The sequence below is a fragment of the Ambystoma mexicanum genome, chromosome 3p (genome assembly GCF_040938575.1).
Source record: "Ambystoma mexicanum isolate Mex_15411 chromosome 3p, UKY_AmexF1_1, whole genome shotgun sequence".
In the NCBI taxonomy this organism is placed as follows: domain Eukaryota; kingdom Metazoa; phylum Chordata; class Amphibia; order Caudata; family Ambystomatidae; genus Ambystoma; species Ambystoma mexicanum.
Window position 1 is genome coordinate 758,947,197 of NC_090925.1, and position 17,639 is coordinate 758,964,835.

The window sequence follows — 17,639 nt, forward strand, 5'->3', positions numbered from 1 at the left end:
AGGACTCCGGACCATTATCCTCCGTTCCAGCCCCTGCAATGGGGGATGAAGGCCATTAGCACCCTGGGTTCCCAAAGCGGGGATCTGAGTGCTAAAAAAAATAAGGATTTTTCTTCCTACACTGGGACACCGGCGGCGTCCTGCTGTAGGAAGGAAAATCCTTTTCCAAGATGGCCAGCATGGAAAGGGAAGGCGGGGCTCCGAACATAGCCCCCCTTTCCTTTCCCACGGAAGCCTGCAGAAGGCGAAGAGAGAACCCTATGACCATATTACCACAAGCACATTTTCTTGCCCTTTCAAACCATTTCCCACTTTCGAATAACTTTACCACATAGCCAGTCCAGTCCCAGGTAGCCATGCCCACTTTAACCCCATTTGTCGTCCCTCGTGGTCATGGCCAGTAGCCAGATTTTCTGTGTCATAACCTTATGCCATGATCCGGACAATCTGGCCCCTGCCCATGGCCACAGGCTATACCTCAGTCACCAAAGGTATATCACTATTTTTTGTACCTACATTATAAAACATGTGCACATTTGCAAAACCATGCTTTAAGGTCCTTGTCAATGCTCCTTACATGAGTTTGCTGGAAATACGCCCATATTTTATTTTTTCAAAAGTGTCAAAATGTACGTACATACAATATTCATATAATTTAGCCTCCACTTGACAAAATCCATTCAGACTTTACACTAACATTCAAGGTTGGGTCTACAATCTTTCTGAAAACCTTTGGCCACATTCGTCAAAGTGCAACAAATTTATAACACTGACGCATTTCATGCTTTTCACCATCCAATCAATGGGTGCGTCCGATGTCCGGACCGAACAGGGAAGTGAGTCCACGGACCAAATCCAATATAGGACTCAGATTATCAAATTGGGCTCAGTAATGCATCCGAAATACTTTGCGCTGTGAGCGTCCTCCTGCTTACAAAGCCAGTGACAGTGACATTTTGGATGATAGCTGCAGTGACGGCCAGCAGTCCAGAGGCTACAACTAGCACCACCTTATGAGGAGAGCAAGTATTGTCTTCGGGACTAGTCAGAAGGACGTCATTGAAGGGGTAGCGGAAAAAGGAACAGGCATCTCGAGGATTAAATGCAGTGCAAAAAGACATCCCTTTTGTTGCAGGAGTACTGGACTCACCTGACTGCACACACACCGTCTATTGTATGAAGTTTACATCGATGCCAAGTGTATATTAATGTGTGTTCCTTTGTCTTCTATCAATTATCAGTGTACATGGAAAACAGGACGCCTATTTGAAGGCCTGAGTAACATTCCAAGCAAGAGCAGAGACTTGCATGGCATAATAAACTACCAGAGATGGTCATACTTGGGACAGACCTTCTCCAATTCAAGCAAGAGTTTTGAATTTTAGAAAACCAAAAGGCGAGAAATTCTACCCCATGGCTGGTTGCTCCGGTGAACCTCCTCTGGGTGTGCAGTGGCCCTGGAATTTTGTGCTCCCGACTCAACCCACTTGAATGAGAGCACTGTATCAAGAAGAGGCCCCTTGGAAGGGGGGGGGGTGGATATGTGGCAAAGTCTTTTGGCTGACTTTGGGATGGAGGTTGTAAGGACCAGGTATCACTAAATGAGAGCACTTGAGAAGGAGCTGCAGAGAAAAGAAGGGAAGCCAACTCTTGAAGCCAGTCTAAGGAGAGACTCATCAGGGACGATATTTAGAGGAGGACTGCAGGGACCACTCAGAGATTTAGAGACACGGGTGCAGAGGCCACCCAGAGATCTAGAGAAAGGGATGCAGGTGTCTCCCCAGAGATCTAGAAAAGGTGATGTAGGGTTTCCTCGAGAGATTTCAAAGAAGGGGTGAAGAAGTCAAGCCAAGATTTTGAAAAGGATGTACACGCCACAAGATTTGGAAGAGGTGCAGGAGAAATGCAGAGATTTGGAAGCAGGGGTGTGGGAGTTGTCCTTGGATTTTGAAGGGGGGGGTGAAGAAGGCATCCAGAGGTTTTGAAGAAGGGGACACAGGAGCAGGGACATCATTTGGGGGTGTTCAGGGGTTACAGCTGCGACCCTTGAGGTCTCACTTGCTATCCTTAAAAAAAAAGAAAATATATATATATATATATATATATATATATAGAAGCTCATGGTCTACGGTCAGTGCTCTTTGTTTTTGGAGTGGCTGACTTTCTTGTTCAGCCCTCGGAAAAAAAACAGGGGTTTCCACAAGTGTAACACTTTGAACAGTGACGCTAAATAAGATACAATAGGAATAACAAATCAATTGTCTTTCTGGAATTCTATACAGTGATTGTTAGACTCATTAAAGGTTTCATGTGTTCTTAAACACCACAATTTCACAATGCAGACAAAAACTTCCAAAAAGCATTTAGAGTAGAATAAGCATCCATTTTGGACTATGTATTTGGCTTTTCGTAAGTTGCAGTTATAGCATGTTTTTTTCTGCTGTTGTCTCTTAGGGTCATCCCAAGACATTCCATATCGGTGTCCTCGGTCACTTGACACAATCCTTGTGCCTAAAAGCTTGTGTACAGTGTAGAAATGTTTCACCATAGCACATACAGGGGGCCCTTGATGTATTGTGCCACAATTAATGCCTTGTTGCCATGTGTCTATCTTTCCCATCTCCCTGGCATGCTGTTCAGGATGTTTGCTTGCATGTATGAGGTAACGAGTGCCCATGTGAGTGCGCTGCTTTCCCTGCGCTACTCTAAATTCTTTTATACACAGTTATGAACCCTCCCAATGGTATGTATTTTGCCAACCTCTGAAGCCTGAAAAGTGGCCACCTTTACACCAGACCTGCAGATGAACTGGCCTGCCAGTAAATCTGAGTTACCAGTTTAATGGTTTCCACTACAGGGTGTAATTTGCTTTCTGACTTTGAGAACATTCAGACATGTAATTGCTCATTTTACTACAGCCGGTGAGATAGCTATAGCTGGTAAGATAGATCAGTGGGTTGACCGCTCGCTGCTGCGATGTGTGTGGGATCTGCAGGTTGCAGGTTTGAATCCCGGCAAGGCCAGCTCAGCCTTTCATCCTCCCGTGGTCGATAAATGAGTACCAAACACAGGTCTGATGATATTGTATGTATATTTGTTCTATATAAAGTGCTTAAGCGTAAGTGGAATATAATTATCATTTGGCCTTGGTTGTCTGCTTGCATTCACAGTAATTTGGTAATATGGGCCTATACACACTGATATTAACGATACATATGGTGATCCGTTCTTGTATGAAATGGAAATCACATTACAGTGATATTGTAACCATGTTTCATTGTGTACTTAGGAGCAATGCTATGTGATGTCACTTCCTGTTTTGTCAAAGGTTGTGTTCTCGTGATGTCACTGCAGGGTGGGGTCAAATGGCAGCACTTCATGTGGTGTCATCAGAGGTCAAGGGTCATGTGATGTCACTTACGTGACCCGTGGCATTTTGGTGAAATGGCATCTCTGTGCAGGAGGCATTCATATATTCGAATTAGGGGGTGCAGGGGACACCCAGAAATTTGAAACGTAGAGACAGTTGCATCCAAATGGTTGAAGAAGGAGTTTGGGGGAGAGAGATCTAGAGAATGGAGATTGTTGTGAGGGAGCGAGAGATCTAGACCTGCGACCTCAGAGAAAGAGAGAAGGGGTTTGAGAGAGAGGACAGAAGCACGCTCCTCTGACTACAGAACCTATAACATCAAAGGCAGAGCAGACAAGCAGGTGAATGGGCTTTGGGAGCCAGGAAGCCAGCTACACACTGTACTTGGTCATTTCATGCTTTGGTTTGTCATGGCAGATGGGACCCCGGAAAGCTTGTGTTAAGGTAATTTCTGGTGGTCAGCAGCGCCGTACCCGGGGTCCGTGGACCTCCAGTTCTCAGAAGACCCTAACTCCTTCCGTGTCCCAAAGAAGTAGGAGGCCCACACAAGAGCAATAGGTTACTGCTGTTTATTATACGAAAACAGACAGGGACAGGTTCATGGAGCGTAGGTTCCAAGCAACTTCTCATCGTAATCGGGCTCGCAGGCCCCTTTTGTATCTGAGTGATGTAACAACATGCGTCATCTGCGAATGCTCGTCCCCAAACCTACTGCCACTCCCAGTTGGTTGCCTGAGTGGTAGGTTCAGTATAGGACCGTACAGTGAAACGTTTTATTGGTAGAGTAGAGGTCAGTTAGTACGCTTGGGTTGTCCCCAAAATTGATACTTCTAAATGGTTACATGGAGAGAGTTAGTGATTGGTTGTGTTGTGATGTCGTCAGTGGTTAGCCCCCCGTGCCCTGATTGGTCAATCTGCGAGCCCCCAAACCTGGGCCCATCGTCATTCCCAGCTCGCAATGTACCTGGTGTTGGCAACAATGTGTGACTATGTGTCAGTGAATGACAAAGGGCAGGTCCTGCTACTTGCCATTAGAGCGCTCCTTTCCCATCGCTGCCGGTATCTGAGTTGTTACGCTTTTGTTGCAAGCTGAGCCCCAGGTGTGGGACCCCAGTGCTTCTTCAGTCCTTGGATCTTGGCATCATACCAGGTTGGCCTGGTCACGTGTTGAGAGACCATGGCTGAGGCAGAATTGCGGGGATTTGATTTGTATGTCTGCTCCTGGGAGTCGTAGCAGTGGCAGGTGTAACCTTGGCTTGGAGAGCGCGGAATGTTGATTGCAACGTTGCGACCTTGGCTGCGGGGCTCTAGTCGGGCTGTTCTGCATGATCAGTACCTTATAGCTCTGTATGAACTGCTCCGGGTCTGTGGACTTTGGTTTGCGGCCTACTTCGGCTTGGTTATATGGGGCGATATAAGGTCCATAAGGCAAAGGGTGTGGGGGTGTGGTTCTTTGTACATAGGTCCATTTATAGGGTCTTATCTTCAGGGTTAGTAGCATGAAGCGTCTGCAAGCATATACACAAACTCTTCTAGCGTCTTGTGTTTCTGCGATGCGGTTGCTGGCCTATATGAAAAATAATGATGCATGTCTGTGAGTGTGTACAGTCCTCTAAGTCGTAGCACTGAGCGTGTTCTTCATGTGAGTCGTGTGTGTCTGATCCAGGTGCACGGCAGCACATGTGTTTCTGTCTGTTATGGCTATGTTGTCATGTCATCTCCAACGATGGCATCTTAGGTTTGTGACGTTTAGTCAAGCTGGTCCATGTGATCGGTCTCAGCTCCATCTTGGTTCCCACCTTGTGCTCTGGGTGGGATGCGGCAAGGTTTTGCAGGTGGAGCGTGGTCACGGTGAATATTGACATCTGAGGCAGCGTACAGAGGAGCGAACTCATCCCACTGAGGGTACTTGGGTCGTGACGTGATCGGCCATAGTTTGTACGTGGATCGGGGGAAGGGACCGTTCCATTTTCCCTCTTCACTTGTATCTAGCATTTCACACACTGGCTGGAGCTGTTTAAATCACTAAGAATGGCAGACCTGTTTGATCAGCCCTCTGTCGCCCACAAAGGGACAAGGTCTAGAGCCAGCCTTTATTCTTTAATTTAGGGGAAGGGCTCCCTTCAAGTCCATCTTATGCTCTCGATTGTTAGTTTGTACAATGTTGGGTATTTGTAAGCACTTTAAAAGCCATCCCTCGCACATATATTTTAATAATAAACCTCAAAGAAGAATACTTCGCATCTTGGTCTCATGTCTGATCCATCTCACCTTTTGACAGCACCAAGTTAGGGGGATCGGATAGCTCTACACATAGCGCATGAGTCTCCGACAAGGAGCTGCCACTCAGACACGGGTTCCATACTCCCCAGGGCCGACTCACGCCTTCATAAATGGAGTACCGCAAATGTGCATGATAATGATGGCAATTCGTAACGTTAAGCAAGCGCCCTGAAACCGGAATTGGCATCATGTGGTGTTGTATAGAAGATCAGATATCACAATGGAGCACAAGGGGTCGCCCTGGAGGGCATACAGGCTTCACCTTAGCTGCATAGATATCAGGTGCCCACAGAAGCCAAGTTTAGTTTGGCTTGAGCTACGTCATCGCATTCCACTCTGGGAAGAGGTCATTACAGAGGTCACGGGTCTGCACCGAAAAGAATCACCACGCACTGTATGAATTGGGCATAGAACATCAGATGAAACTTTCAAGGTGTCTGTGACTTGAATAATAATTCTCAATGAACAAATGATAGTACACCAGTAAATAGTGGTTAAAATGAAGCAGAACAATGGTTCAATGTCATTCAAATTGCAAAAATATCCCTAAAGGCACTACCTTTTTGAAGGGTGCCCTCTGCTGGTTTAGGATACATACTGCATTTTTGTATCACTTGGACTGATGCTAGTCAGGGTCACACACAGCGTTGATGCCAAATCTCTAATATTCCAGATCGTCAAAAACAGATGTGCAGATTTAAGCCACAGAACACTACTCTGTGGAAGTCGGTGTTGTGCGGCGCATGTGTCACCAATCAACCTGCCTCATCGACAGGCTAGAAGTGTGTAAGAGACCAGAAACGCAGGGACACCAAGGTTTGCTTTCCACGTTTTGCACTAACAGGACATGCATCAATGCAGTGGCGGAGAAAGGGTGGAGGTGGGTGGCAGGGGAGGGCAACCTCCCCCCTGGAGCCCAGTGCATGCCGAGTGTATCCCCCAGCCTCCCGCTGGTGCCCTACTATCCACCCTCTCTGGCACCAAATGCTGCCTCCGCTACTGCATCAATGGAGGCAGCAGTGGGGGGTGCTCAGCTCAAAAGGAACCTGGGAATCGTGCTCTGAAACACTTGTGTATGAGCGCGATATAAATAAAATATTAATTCAATTCAAAGGTAAGAATGAAAGAGAAGAGGACGGAGGCCAGAGGCCCCATAAGTCATAGAAACTAGGGGAGGGCTGATCATACAACACCATACTAGTTTGGGGAGCCAATTGGGCAGTCAACAATGTGACAGAGATCCACAGGGGGTGCTGGGCGCTGCACCTTTAATAGAGTGCATGTTTCTTCGATTCCTTTCATGGGCAGCCTGGCCTGCTGCATTGTACTCAGATTCAATACCACCTTATTTATTTTCTCATTGTTCATTGCATTGTTTAAAGCGTGGACCTAGCTCGAGAGCAGCGGAGTGCTGTACAGGGTGTGGATAGCCTGCGTATGGGCTGGCATCTTTTAACAGTAGTGCAGTACTGTAAATTACGGTCCATGAGTCCATTGGGATAAGTCCTTGTCAGGTGTCGCTGAAAAAGCCACGTTTTGACAGATTTGCAAAATTGGAGGATTCACTCAAATAACTTTATTTCGGCAATGTTCCATAAAGGTCAACATGCACAACAAATCACAATAAAAATAAAATAGCTTAACGTGTAGGACATTCAAATCCCACATGGATACACTAAAATTGCAAACCCACCAATCCAACGGTATTACATCTGAATGCAAGTATAGCATGAAATAAAACTGAAAGCGTAAACAAAAGATGGATAATGTCCTTACAATCAAAGAACAGTCCAATAAATCCAGAGGGTACCGTTATACAGAATTCTTTTAAAATGCAGATCTTCTTCACCATGCTCTAGAAATGTATTTTGATACAGCAAAGATAGTTGAGAGATTATCACAGTTTCTACAAAATTTCATTGCATCGCTAATCATTCTGATACCCCATTCTTGGAACCTCGGCTTCAGGTGGGTCCTTCTATATGACAAGTTCAAGGAGCAGACAAGAAGAAAATGTTCAATAGATTTAGTCCTTTCCGGACAATGCGGGCATTTGTCTGAAACGCTAGAGTTCCAAGTATTACATACTGTAGCCGCTGGGAGGTGACTAAACATGAACTTTAGGTACAGCAATCTTGACATCGTGGTCTCTTCAAGGCCAGATAAGTTTCATAACCCATGTGGCCCTTGTTATCCAAATAGATCCTCAGAGCAGAGGCCACAGGTGCTCTGCTCCAGAACTCTGAACCTATCTTGCCTTTATTCTTTGCTTGTCATTAGGCATGATAACGGTTGGGTTACACCATAAGTCAGAAAAGCCAAGTGCCTTTACCCAGGTTTTAATAAACAGAAAACATTTCAGGGATGGACCCCTGGGTTGACTCAGGAGATCCCTGGCAACATCTCTAAAATGTTGGTGCCCCTCACTTCCCCCACAACCTAATCAATTATAAAAACCTGTTATAATGGCCACCATATCCTCGATCATCGGTAGTCTTATTGTGGAAGTCCCTGCCAGGAGTCCCACGTTTTTCTTGAAACCATTCTCTGCTTTTCCAAGATTCTTACAGTTTGAATGTCCCCATAGGTTTGCGCCGTATATGGCAGCTTGCCTTGCCGGGGCTTTATACACCTGCAAGAGTGGTCTAACAGCTGCCTCTTGTCATCAAACAACATGACCCCTTTGAATTCAGAATCCAATTTAAAGAATTTATGCGAAAGCTTTGCATTAATTAGTTTTATGTTTGTACTCCCTTTAACTAATTTTCTCCAGAATCTCTAGTTTTAAAAAAAAATACTAGATGAGATGGGCAGGTTAGAGCAGACTCAGAGGCTAACTTTCTGTAAACTTAGTCGAGAAGAGAAATTGGCCCTGGAAAGTCTCTCTAACATCTAGAGATTACAATAAAAAGTGCAGACAAGGGAGGTGCAATAGTTTCCCAGAAATCTGAGGACTATATTGTGGAATGCCATTGACAACTAGCAAACACAAACAGCTATAAATAGCTAGAGGAGGCTCCTACTGATAATCCAAAATTAAGTAATCCAAAATTAAGGCTCCAGTCCAGCGTCTCTTCTGGTCATGCTTTGCAGCAGGGTCCCTCCCCCATCTGGGTGCCCTGCATAGACATGGGCAGTGCCTTCATGGGAACCAGAGTACCCAGCCACCACAAGAAGATGACCGCTGCTGTTTCCAGGACTCCTATTTGTTCCCAGCCTCCCCCGGGCTGCTCCAAAGCCAATTGGCTAATGACTGGACCACCCCCTCTCCACACCAGCGAGCCGGGAGGCGAAGCCGGCCTGCTGGCAAGGTTCCAGTCCAGCATCTCTGCCGGTCTCAGCCAGCGAAGCAACGATTCAGTGGATCATCCTCCCATCTCCATTTGTCGCATTGCCCCCTGTTCCAGCTGCAACTTCAGGTAAGCCTTCCACGCCAATCCCAATCAGCTTGTAATGCTATGTATGCCACCCCGATTCCAATCGGCCGGGATGCATAAAATGCTTGTTGACCAATCCTGTTATCTACTGCCTCCAAATACCCTATCTTTCAGCCCTTTCCCTCCCATTTCCTACCACCTTATGTCCCTCCAGCTTCCACCTGTCTGCGATACCTGGGGGAACTTCAGCCTCACACCGATTTCCACTGCTGTTCCCCCACTTACCCAGGGCAAAGCTTTTCCAGAGTGTCCACTCTTGACTTGCCTTACCAGAGGTTTGCCATTATTTCTACTCACAAGCTATCTGACCTGCCTTTGCAGTATTTGGATGTTATATGGTTGTTACATGCAATCTATCAAATGTGAATTTATGCAGCATTTTGTTGCACACCAATGTTACCAGTAATGCACCTAATTTGACCATATGCAATACTTGGCTTTCTATAATGCTACTCTTAACCTATTTAACTTGTCTTTGCAACATTTGGATGCATATGGTTGTTACCTACAACCTATCTAATGTGTACCCTAATCTTGTCTCTCATGTATCTGCATGCCTGATGTAGCCCCCATACAATGAGGCGTGGCTTTGGCAAATTGTGCATTTACCCTAATCTTGTCTCTCATGTATCTGCATGGCTGATGTAGCCCCCCCTGTACCATCAGGTATGGCTCTCCCAGGTTATTCTTTTCAAGAACCACCTGTATGTTGTAACCAGAATGTCACATCGCACTTACTATTGCTAGTGCTCTGATGCCTTAGGGCTTGGTGCACTGCTATGAATGCAAAAATAAATAAAGTATTTCCATCAAAGTACAAAAAGTGGTTGAGAGACCGTGGGCAACTAAACAGGAAGCAGACTTCCTTATGAACACAATCTGAGTATACCATATTTTTATTGCCTGTCGATAATCCATAGAAATGTGCAATAACGACCAGGCCGCCCAATTGTATCAAGCATTGATTCAATATTAGAGTCACTCACAAAATTTACTGACCATTACCTCAATTTGTTGGTTAAGGACACTGGCCATGCAATATCTCTCTTTGAAAACCTTGAACTCTAGGAAAATATTCTGAATGGGTTTGACATTGTAACATTATATATTGGATCCCTCAACATGTGACCCTGGAGGTGGTTGAAGAGGTTCTATTGAAAAGAACTGACAGCAACCCTGTCCCCAATTTATTCTTGTTATGGTGTGTTGAATTGCCTTTAACATCCAACTATTTGGAGTTCAAGGGAAGTTTTTTCCAACAAATAGAGGGCACAGCTATGGGGGCCACTATGGCCAATATATACGTCAAGAGTTTCGAAATATGAACCATATATCCATTCGGCCATACCATCTCCATATGGAAATGTTATATCAAGGACTTGATAATCCTGTGGAAAGGAACCAATGCCGAAGCATTTATTGACTGGCTGAATAGGCAAAATAGATTCCTCAAGTTTACCCACAGTTTAAGCAATAGTCAACTTAACTTCCATGACATTACAATTTACCATCAGCTTGGCCACCTCTTAATCCAACCGTTTCATAAGAGTGCAGGTAAAAAACATATTGATCCATTACTCCAGCCATCACATGAAACATCTTCGTGACAATATCCCCTATGGCAAGTTTTTAAGGCTGAACAGTAGCACTAAGATTCTATTTGAAAATGAGTCTACTGTGCTTGACAGATAAATTGCTGAGGAGGGTTACCCGAAACAACCGGTATGAAAATCAGCCAAAAGGGCTTATAATAATCACAGGGAAGCCTGGTTAGAACCCAGACAAAAGCAACAAACCACATCCCAATTGGTGTGTGTTACCACCTTCACAGATCTAAGCTGGGACATTACATAATTTGCAAAAATTGAGTTAGATTCAAATCTGATGGTTTAATGTCGGCAAGTATTTCCACACAGAAAGGGCTTCATTAAGGATGCATATTAGCACCTACATTGTTCAACTTGTATGTGGCGAGGGCTGGAAAACCTCTTGATTGTAGTGGTTTACTTTCCCCAAAACTGGGAGCCTTCCGAATACAGTGAGCGGCGTATGCCGAAGTCTTTGTTTTGATGGATTGTACACTGATAGGGCTCCAGTGGATGATCAATGCGTTTGGCATGTACATGAAGGGTCTTGACCTAAAAATCGACCCGTCCAAAACAGTTATTTTGCAACTGGGAAAGGGTTCTAGGGTCCAATCCAAGTTCAGATGGAAATGTGAGGATAAGGTTTTAGCCAGTAAAAGGCTCCTGCAATATCTGGGATATTCCATTTCCGGTACACATTCAAAAATGTTCTATCAAAACTGTTTGACAATTCAAGCTAACTCGGCTGCTAAGCAGATTAGGGTGATATAGAGGAAATTCTGAAAATTCACCATGATACCATGTAGGGAATTTTATCATTTGAAAATTGTAGCAAGGTTGTGTTATGGCCTGGAATTTGATCATTTATGGATCCTTCTTTACCTGAAGGTTGTGAAAGGTCTTGTTTGGAGAGGAGTACTTTTTTTGTACCAAAATGTGTGCCGATCCAAGTCATACCATATGAGCTGGGACGTCAATCTTTAGGCAGCATTATGCAGTTGAAACGTCACTCTTTACTAACAAAATTTGACCTGTCTCCAAAAGAGAGTCTCCATAGCTTAATAGGAGAAAATTATTCAGATGGTTTTAGGAATGATCTACGTAAGGAGGGTGCTGCACTACTCTTGAAGTTGGGTTAATCTATCCAAACGCTTCTCCAGAATCCCATTAAGATTAAAAAAAAAAAATCATCATAGCCATAGATTGGCTTTTAAACAACAGTGAAATTATGGAGTTCAAACTATATTCCCAGGTTGTATCACGTTTTAAATGGTTTCTAGGGATGGAGACTTATTTGGTGAAATATCTGAGCAGAAGTCTGCGTAATGACATAATGCACTATCGCTTTAATGTCTACTAGGCTATAAGGAACAAGTGCCCGGAAATATTGTAGATTATGCTTGATTTCTGGGGTGGATGAATCTCTATTTCATTTGCTAATTGTACTTGCTGTTTTGGCTTTGATACGACTGAACTATTTTGCGCAATTTGTGTCTGACACTCAGCAAGTATCTAGAGATCAGCTTTGGATGTTTATGCTGCATGGTGACTTAATCTCACTAAAATTGAGAGTGGTGTTCTTTTAAACATGTATGCGAGTTAACTTGATTGTGGGACAATGATGAATTTTCTGTTCCTTATTGTTAGGCCATTGAATGTCAGGAATCCAATTTTTATTGTGTCAAGATCCGTTTGTTTTTACAGATCAAAATCAATGTGCAAATAGATAATTAGGTATAGAAAATGTATCTTCTTTTTGTATATTTTTTGTAAAGGTTTAAAAAAAAAATAAATGTTTACTAAAAAAAAAAGAAAATGTGCACAAATTGGAGAATCTTTCATAAAAGGCAAGAGAAGCTTAACCATTTGAGATATGGAGTTGTTAACCATGTACTTGTATCTGCTTGTGATTCATAAAGTGTACATTGTTGGGTGTGTGTGTTCAAAAACAAATACAAATTATTTTTTAAAAAAACAACATTTGAGACATGGAGAGTAAGAACAGAATGAAAAAGAAAACAATTCCCATTCGCTCTCTTCCTCAATTGTGGGGTCTTCGGGAAAACAAGAGTCATCATCAGTGTCATGCTTGCAGTGTTTGCAAATTAACAGCCAAAAAAAGGTGATAGATTTGGGGTTGACCAAACCATGGTGCCAATCCGAGTTTACCAACTGTAACACTGGGTGTGTAGTTACCGGGATATGTGCTCTTGCAAGCGCTAGTACATCGGAAAAACTCTCCATAAAATCAAGACTCGGATCATTGAACATAGAAGCTGCCTTAAACTGAAAATTGACAAGGCTCGCTTGGTCAATCATTTCCTTCAAATGCAACATGGCTTTGAGGATTTCAAATGCAGTGTTACTGAGAAATTCAGGAGACAGTAAAAAGGAGAGAGAGAATACGTTGATTAAAGCAGAACAAAAATAAATGTTTCTTACAGAAATCCATGTCGGGGGTCTCAACAAGGAGGTTGAATGGCATTCATTGAGAGGGTAGCCTACGTCAAAGCAGTACTGAAAAGATAAACAGTCCTTGATGTTGTGGCCAGCATGGCCTGGAGTGGAGCACGGTTTGTCATTCTTGCGTTCGATTAATAATGGGTCCGATTAATAATGGGTCCAGTATTCCAATTTGTTTGCAGCCAGCCTGGAAAGCGCACAGGTTTATGCATTTATTTGTAGTCAACACACATTTGTGCGTGAGGGTCTGGGACTAGGAGGAGCACAGTAAGTCCACAAGTTGCTGTATACATACACATGCATTAGAAATGATTTCCTGTGCAGGAAGAATGACCCTGTTCAGTTGTTTGTACATATAAAAAGGTGTCTGGCTTTGTCCTTGCGAATAGTATGTCATGTTTCCATGCAATCTGTGCAGATTGGGGCCAGACAGTCTCTTTATATAGGCCCCATCTGTTTTTTTGGCCCTGGTTGTTGAAGGGGTGAGGACAGGCCAGTATGGCCACCAAGAAATCTCTGTGCGTTTCCTCCCATAGCGTGAGTAGAAACAGAAAAAGATATTTCAGGCTTTTTCTTCCAACGAATGCCGGGAGAAGCTAATGACTGGTATAGAAATGCCAGCAAGACACTATCCTGGTGTCTCTTTCACAAGTGCGAGATGGGTGCTAGCATATGAATAAGGCAGTGTGATGAATCCTAAGGATCCATCACTAAACCCCTGCCCAAAGTCTCCACCCAGGTTGCCAGGGAAAGGCAGACGCTTCCTGATCCTGGTGGGGGAGGATCACCTGGGAGGAGACAAGGCCCAGGGTGGTGAGGAGATCCCCTGGGATGAGACGCAGTATTTGCCCTTTAAAAGGGAGAACCTTTTAAAGATGCCATAACTGCTAATGGCTTATTGTCATTATGATGTATCTAAAACACATAAGATCTGTGGCTATGGGCGCAAATGACACAGAACCTGAACAAACACTAAGAATAGCAACATCATTCAAGGCACTTCAGGATAAAAATCCTCCCTACTCCCAAAGGTATGATGGAAGGGAATATAAAAATGTTGCCTTAAGTAAACTGTCTTCCTCTGTTACAATGAAATTCTAATAGTTCATCCCTTAAAAATAAGAAGTTACCAAAAAGAACTGATTTTGTTGTTGGAGACTACCAGTCCAATAATCCTATAAGTACTAGGACGAGGGCCGAAGAGTCATGTAGCAGTAGCAGTCAGGCAATTAAGCCTGATAACACACACCTGAGGGCAGTTGAGAGGATTAAAAGGCCCCCTCAGGTGCAGGCAATTAGAAGGCGCTGGAACTGTGGCTGGAGTGTATGCAGAAGGAAGAAGGCACAGTGTTGGCAATCCAGTTAGAAGTGGGAGAACCAAAGGGACGCTGTGACTCCGATGCAGCAGATTGCACCTATTTGTCCTGATCTCCCAAACTCTGATGTGCAGAGGCTGCACAGCGGAAGGCGTGCAGGAAGTTTGCCTTTCCCGCATGTGAGCCTAATTGCAGAGACTGTGCAGCAGGAAGCATGCACGAGACCATGCCGAGAAGTTGCTGCGTAGATGTGGGTCTCAAGAGCATGAAGAGCTCCTTAATTGAGTGGCCGGACTGGCGACGCCTTCAGTGAAGAAGGGTGTGGGTCCCAAGTGAAGCCAGCAGTTGTAGAAGTGGTGCAGCATGCAGAGAAAGGAACCCAGAAGCCGATGAGTTGAACCCGGCATTCTGATTCCTTGCACAAGCACTGCCGGCAACATTATCCAGCTAAATAATCACTTATGTATGAATAAAAGTGATGCGAAGTTGCTCATTGAGTCTTTAACAAAGGAACACTTGAATTGTAGCATTTGCGTGTGAACGGGTATTTTCTGTTTCACTCGCGTGAAGAACAAATGCTGTGTAAGGAAGGCATGGTATGGAGCAGCAGACATGGACACAATGGATACAAGTTTTGAAAACCTTTATTCAATGTTTTGTTTGGGATGGTAGCATTTCTAACTGGCCCTTACTCTAAAATGGGAGTGATCTCAACCATTAAAAAATAACCAATAAGTCCAAGTCAGTCTGGTCAATATAAAAAGCCTATACTAAGAAAACCTAACCTTGCCCTCCTTAAAATAACAAAAATGTATCAAGGAAATACAAAAGGAAAATAGTGTCTACAAAAGAAATGTCAGATTTGCTTCATTGCTTGCTCCCTTCCCAGGTTCAACCCCACGGGGTCTAGAAAGTCTTTTAATAAAAACAAAAAGAGGTGGATGGCACAGTTCTCCCAGTCGTGCACACTTTGGCTTACTGGCGCAATTCAACAGTTCACCTATAGGCTTTCAATTTCCAATAGTTCAAACACTTTCTTTAGGCTTCGCCTGCCTTGCCATCAATATTCAATTCATATGTTTCTCAACTTCTCAAAGTTCTGCACAGGCTTCCCTTCACCTGGCTTGAGCCCGTCTTGTTTCACTTTATCACACAATTTCTCACAGTTCTTGGAGTTCCCTTCCTCATGTTTTATCTACAGTATCTTTTCCATTGTTGAAGACTTTCAAAACTGCAAGGGATTTGCACAGACCTCTGCATGACCACCTGACTTTCAATAATCCTTTATTTCACAATCAACAAACTTCTCTTGTCGCACCAATGCCTCTTGGTACTTGCATTCCGTATTCTCTTTCACTTGCCATTGTAGTTCTAATATTCTGCTTTTGTCTTCTTGGCATATTCACAGTTCACATATTTCAAGCTTTATCTTCTTGCATTTCACAGTCGGCATATTTCAAACTTTGACTTCTTGGCATATTCACAGTTCACATATTTTGTTTTGCACTTGTTCAACTTTCTTTCCTTTGATCACTGCTGTAATATCTTTCACATTTCATCACATTTCACTGAGGTTTTCAAATGTGTGATTTCACTGCAGGACCACTCTGCTACGTTGTATTCTTCTTTCTTAACAATGCTTCTCTTCATTTGCGTTTTACGAAACACGTGCAACCTTCAACTTGCAAAATTGCAGTCACTTTCTCTTTATCATCATCCAGACTTTTGTTCCCCTTGATAACTCACTAACCGTGTTAATAGAATGTCTTTCGTCTTTTCTCACTGCTCAAGGCCATTTAACAATGCCTCCTCTACTCCTCCCCAACTCTGTCGTTCACCCGGGAGGGTCACGGGCCACTTCCCAGCGATCTGAAAGTTTCTTTCCTCCACTCACTTGGCTTTACGTTTTGAACACTCACAGCTTCCAGAAAGCATGGAAATCTTGCCTGGCCTCCTCTTGATCCTCTCATTTGTAGATCAGCCATTGGTCTTCCAGCTTCCAGCGTCTGATCCACATCAGCCTTGGAAGAACTGTTCCTTCTCGTGCCCAGCATCGCTCAAAGTGTGCCTGTGGGCGACAACTTTTATTTTCACAGGGAGTGCTAATAAGTGGCAGCTCTTAATTGTTAAAGCTCCGTGCCTGACTCTGCCTAGCCTTATTACAGGGACAGGGCCATAAAGGTCAGGGGAAGTAATCTCTCCAGTCGCATTCCTCATCTTCCTTGGTTCAGTACTTTTGTCAAGACAAAGTGGGGAGCAATTATGGGAGTTGTAGTTTCCCACAAAATGTGCCACAATAGGGATTAGATGGGTTGTGGAAAAGGGGTATACCATCTCTCACCATTGGGTGCTTCTCCCCCACTCCCTGAGGCCCCCCCCTACCCAGGTGATCCTCCCTCGCGTGTCCACCCCAGGGTCAGAATCCAAAGGCTATGGCCTTTCCCTGGCCACCTGAGTACCGGGTCCCCGGAGACTAGGTTGTGAAACACCCTATGATTTTTCACACCTGTGTAAATCAATTGTTGAACTTAAAACTTTGTAAAGCACATGAAGAAGTGGTTGTGTGTGCCTAATTATGATTCTAGGAGGAAGTGTGACCTCTGAATCTATATTAAAGCAGTCAAGAATTGGTAACAAAGAGATGTCAAGTGTTATTGTTACTTCAAGTTAGAGAGAGCAAGCATTGCCCAAGCCAAGAGTGAACAAGGTATTTCCCCAATTGAGACTGAAACCAGCCGTTCCCAAAGCCAAAGAACAGTATAAACAGTACTGTGAGACAAATAGAATTTCAGCATTGCATAAGATACAAGGTTGCAAGCATTACTTGAAACCAACAGAGTGGCAACAACGTTTCTGGGTAATTATTCTGGCTAACAGTAAGCAGGGGAATAAAAGGCATAGTTGGGAAGGGAAACTTGCTACTTATAAACATTCTTTGATGTTGATACAACCTACATTGCCAACGATTATAGGAAGAAGAGAGAAATGTGTCCTAAAGGCAATTCCAGGTTGGTGGTGGTTGCAGACAGACAAGAAAGACAAAGGGGTTGCCCCTCTGAAAAGGAAGGTTCAGACAAATAGTGTCTTGTCTACTTGAAGGTGCTGAAGTACCCCAAAGTGAGTCTTGTCATAACCAATATCTGATTAAATGCACAAAGTACTGATGCTGTGGTGGTGTCACAAA